General features: G+C 36.4%; 1 pseudogene; it reads right to left on the reverse strand.

Moving 5' to 3' along the window:
* Positions 1–4,512: 4,512 nt before the first annotated feature.
* On the reverse strand, positions 4,513–5,427 carry LOC149233366 (calcium-binding protein KIC pseudogene; annotated as a pseudogene).
* Positions 5,428–5,667: the final 240 nt, after the last annotated feature.

Raw genomic sequence — 5,667 nt, forward strand, 5'->3', positions numbered from 1 at the left:
AAGGGAAAGTTTTTAAGCAAAGCTATTTATGAGAAGGAAATGTTGGCAATACTCCATGCACTTAAGAAATGGCGACCCTACCTAATGGGAAGACACTTCAAGGTAAAAACGGATCATGATAGCCTTAAATACTTTTTAGAACAAAGATTATCCTCTGAAGAGCAACAAAAGTGGGTCACAAAGATGTTGGGTTATGACTTTGAAATCATCTACAAAAAAGGGAAGCAAAATGTGGTGGCAGATGCACTCTCAAGAAAGGATGAGGATGTGGAAGCATTGTTGTGTGCCATTTCTATTATCCAACCAGATTGGATAAACGAAGCAAGGGAGGAATGGAAGAATGACGAAGAAGTGTGGGCACTTATTCGAAAGCTACAACAAGATTCCAGTACTTCTGATACATTTAGCTGGAAAAATGATTCGTTATGGTACAAAGATCGCTTATACCTCTGTAAGAATTCCCAGCTAAAACAAAAGATTCTTATGGAATTGCACACTTCTCCCTTAGGAGGGCACTCAGGATTTTTAAAAACTTACCACAGGGTTAAGAAGGAATTTTTTTGGGATGGCCTTAAATCAGATATTCAAAAGTTTGTGGCGGAATGTTTGGTTTGCCAACAAAATAAAGTTGAAACAATTAAGACACCGGGTCTATTACAACCTTTATCCATTCCAAGCCAACGTTGGGAGGAGGTTTCAATGGATTTTATCACAGGTTTACCCAAGTCTGAGGGAAAGAGTGTCATCATGGTGGTAGTTGACAGACTTACCAAGTATGCACACTTTTGTGCATTATCACATCCATTTAAAGCCAGTACAGTTTCTACTGCATTTATGGAAACAGTTCAAAAGCTACATGGAAACCCAAAGATTATTGTAAGTGACAGAGATCCCATTTTCACTGGAAATTTTTGGACAGAATTATTTTCTTGTCTTGGTACTCAGTTAGCTCATAGCTCATCTTATCATCCTCAATCTGATGGGCAAACTGAGATAGTAAACAAATGTTTGGAAGGATATCTTCGTTGCTTTGTATCTGATAAACAGACACAATGGGTCAAATGGTTGCCTCTGGCTGAATGGTGGTATAACACTTCCTTCCATACAGCAACAAAAATGACCCCATTTATGGCACTTTATGGGTATCAACCACCATCCATCACATCATATTTAAGAGAAAATTCTAAGGTTCAGGCAGTGGAACATCACATCGAACATCAACAACAAGTCCTCCAACTCTTAAAGGATAACCTCGTGTTGGCACAAAATAGAATGAAACAACAGGCAGATCAACATCGCAGTGAAAGAAGTTTTGATGTAGGTGATTGGGTATTCCTACGGCTACAACCATATAAGCAAATGTCCCTAAAGCAAGCTAAGAAGGATAATAAATTATCACCAAAGTATTATGGTCCGTACAAGGTGTTGCAAAAGATTGGTACTATGGCATACAAATTGGAGCTTCCTGCAGCTTCTCGATTGCACCCAGTTTTCCATGTTTCATGTTTAAAGAAGGTTATAGGTGACAAGCTCCCAATTCAAACAATATTGCCAGAACTTGACGAGGAAGGAAAAATTATATTGGAACCGGAAGCAGTCACAGAAACAAGAACTCGACAGCTACGAAATCGATCAATTTCAGAGTATCTTATCAAGTGGAAGAACTTATCCGCTGAAGATTCCACATGGGAGGATGAGAATTTTATGCAGAAGTATCCAGAACTACTCAAGCGTTGAGGACAACACTTTTTTGAAGGAGGGGCATGTTGGGTCCCTATAATACTAGTGATTACCCCATTACTATTGTAGTTATACCCCTTATTTATATTGTTGTGCCCCTATTACCCCCATATTGTTATTTCTGTGCCCCATAGAATCCCTCTATTGTTATTTTTGTGGCTTTATATTATTATTGTTAGGTCGGCTGGATTATATTGTGACTCCTTAGACTCCTATATATAGAAAGGAGGTTTTGTCATTTGTATCATCCAAGAATTGTTCATTTATGTAATGTAAAGGAGGTTGCCCCCTCGAAGAGGCTGAATTCTAAGGCGTTGATCTATCTTTTCTATCTTTTCTTGAGCTGGTTTCATAACATATTTCTACTTGTATGATAATACAGATAACGGGGTTTTTAGCTGAGGCTTTCCCCAGAGTATTCTTCTATGTTTCATGTGTGATTGAATCTTCTTCTCTGTTATATGTGTTATATTTGATCTAACTCAAAATCGATTAAGATTCCGCAAGTTTGATAGTAGAAGTAGATTAGAGTATTTTTCTTTGGTATATTGCATTATCAAGTTAATCTACAGTCAAATTTTCTAAATAGATCTCAGAGGTAGATTTGTAGAGAATTTGCAGAATTTCTACATGGTATCAGAGATAGCTGATCTATAGAGAAATTTCTATAGGGGGCCTACTGGTTGATGAAGGAGCATTGGAGTAGCCTCTCGGAAACTCGCCCTAGAGAGTAGATTTAGCTTCCCCTTTCAACTCCATAGAAGCCCAAATTCATCTTATGCAAGCAACAATTGACCAACAAGATCAAGATTTCCACAATGATTGAAATGAATTCATTAGCTTTCTCAATGATATACACCACAATCAATGGCACATTTTGGACCTTCAAGACTCTCTTCATTGTAGCTAGAAGAGATTACAAGATCGGATGGACAACTTTGAAGGATGCATGGCTCGTATGGAATCCCATGTTCATGATGCTTTTCATCGCCCTATCAAGGATAGTAATGCTGCTCAAGCTCCCAACAATGTAGATGTGTAATGAAGTGCGTCAGATGTATTTTGTTTTTTGCTCAATTTTGGGCCTGCCAAGTGATTGACATGTGGTATTTTAGTTTTGTTAAGTTAATATCAGTTTTTTTGTTTGTATATGATGGCCAATAAATTTGGTAAGGGTGAGGCCATAGCACACTAGAAGATGAGCCCATCACAATGAAATATTCTTATGAATTAATAGAACAATTTTGAGTTACAAAAAAAAAATCTTCAAAATTATAATTATAATCATGCGTTAAACTCATGAGTTTTCCTTGAGGAGAGGTTTATAGGTTGCGTACTTACCATACTCCAATATCTAATAGTACGCCAATTTCATGATTACGCATTGAATAGAGGTTACACGTTGCGTACTCGAGTAACAACCAAGAAAGAGGTGAATGCCTATGACTGTGACAATTGCACATACAATAGATAAATACATTTGAATAAGTGATTTTGTAAAATTGGTTAACCTAGTTATTAATATCACAAATTAACAGGCCAGACGTTAATGCCTGCCATCTGTGAAGCAACAAGTGTACCTCAACCTGAATTGAACTTTTTAATTTTCGCTTTTCTGCATGGAAGATCTGACAAGCACTGCAAGTGTATGATCTAGTGGTGAAATCGTCATGACACAATAAGAGTGAAACCCACTCAGCTAATCAAAATTCAAATAAATAAATTTAAAATATAATAAAAAATAAATTAATCGTGTTTCCAATGTTAACTTTATAAATTGTTAATGAGATTGAATTTCGGAATAATCACATCATTGAGATTTGGTCGATGTTTCGAACCATCTAATGTAGTTCATCCTGAGTACAAAGGTTCAACCTTTGTCATGAAGATGAACCACATTAGATAGTTCGAAACGTCCACCAAATTTCAATGTTTGATTATTCCCAAAACAATGTTATTATCAATATGGATCACAAAAGTCTAAAATATAACTTTATAAATTGTTGTTAAATTTTTCGTCAAATAATAAATTAATCTATAGTGAACCAAAATAAAAAATGTGAAACACGAATCTCAATATACAAGACCTATAATATTTTTATATGTAGATCATTATGGGTTGAGCCAATCTAAGTTAATAAATACACAAGAAATATATAATTTAAATAATTAATAAAAACTTAACTTAGTTTATTAGATTTTGAAATAATTGTGGATGGATGGATTGTTAATTTATTTTTGCCCATAAATTTCCACATAGTAATTGGGAAAAAATAATTTAAATAATTAATAAAAACTTAAGTTAGTTTATTGGATTTGGAAATAATTGTGAATGGATGGATTGTTAATTTATTTTTGTCCACAAATTTCCACATAGTAATTGGGAAAAAATAAAAAATATATATTTTAAATAAAAAAATTATAATATACAATGTATATAACTAACAATAAAATATAATTAAATAATTATATAACATAATTTAAATAATTTCGATTAAATGGAAAATAAATATTTCAAACATTTATCTAACGTATAATTAATAAACATTTTTTCCAACATTTTTACAAGAGATACGCATTTATGTTAAAAAATAATTAATATACAATAAAGATATCTTGTGTTTTGTCGCAATAAACACCCAAATTCGTTATAGGAATAAGTCAATTGGGTACTTCATATATATATGGTCTTCCCAGTTATTTATTTTTTGGAATTCAAAGATTAAATTTGTAGGGCAAGAATTGCAATATTGAACCAATTAAAAATGGATTATCGAAGAATCTATCGACGCGGAGAAACTTTCGACAGCCAATTTCTCATTGCCTGATTCTGTCTTCTTTGTTAAAAACCAAACCACGAATGGCAACTAAGATCAATATTCAGATTTCAATATAAGAATGAATTCGAAGTGTCTGTATTCCCATCTTATTTTTGGATTTCATACACAAACGATGTAAATATACTGGAAGGTTCGAAGGGATGGGCAAGAGAGCGAGTTAAGCCAATCGACTTCCCCATTCCTGAATTGAAGCTCGCACAGAGCTATCAAAATCAAAGGTATGGATAATATCCATGGCTGCCTTTTCTAACCACTTTTCGGCCTCCACCATGAAGGAAGGACTCAATCTGATCATGAGAACGCAGAATTCGTTCATATCCAGAACCCCATCGCCGTCCAGGTCGCCTTCTTCTATCATTGCCCGGAGCTCCTCGTCTTTCATGGATTCCATGCCCAACACCGCAGCGTTCCGCTTCAAACTATCGAAGGTGATGACGCCTGTCTCCGCATCCGCCAGGAGACGGAAGCCATTGCACATCTCATCCATTAGGCCCTCTTCCCCTAATTTCTCTGCCACCACCGGCAGGTAATCTTCGAACACCGCACTATTTTCTTCCTTTTCTTCTCCTAATCTTGCCATTGTTGATTCCCTCAGACAAAGTTCAACTAGATTTGTGTGAATTGCACAGAAGAATGAAATGTGGAGTACCTCTGCAGGAAGGCAGCGACGGGATAGATTGGAAGTGAAGGCAAATATGGAAGGGTTATTTATAATAACGGCAGAGAATGCTACCGACGATTCCGGAAAACTTCAAAGAAATTGGTGCACGTCGAGATATGAATATCGCGCGTGCCACTGCTCAATGGCACCCGAGAACAACAGTTAGTGTAGCTTCCCGGAAATGGTGATTCGTCGGCGTGGGGGATGTATTCATTAGTTTGTACTTTGAAGATAGCCTCGCGCCCGCAAAGTGTGGCCCGTGCGCCGGCAATACGCGGCGACTGCGCGTGGGGACCGCTTTATCCAACTCGCAAGGAAGCCTCGCCAATTAGACCGACACGGTACCTCCACGACACACACTCGATTTCAACAAAAACAAAGTCAACGTAAACATTTTCGAGGTTTACAACAGCCTACCCACCATTA

Source organism: Pinus tabuliformis, chromosome J (assembly GCF_031772625.1).
Source record: "Pinus tabuliformis cultivar Carrire ecotype Pingquan chromosome J, CPIR1, whole genome shotgun sequence".
In the NCBI taxonomy this organism is placed as follows: Eukaryota; Viridiplantae; Streptophyta; class Pinopsida; order Pinales; family Pinaceae; genus Pinus; species Pinus tabuliformis.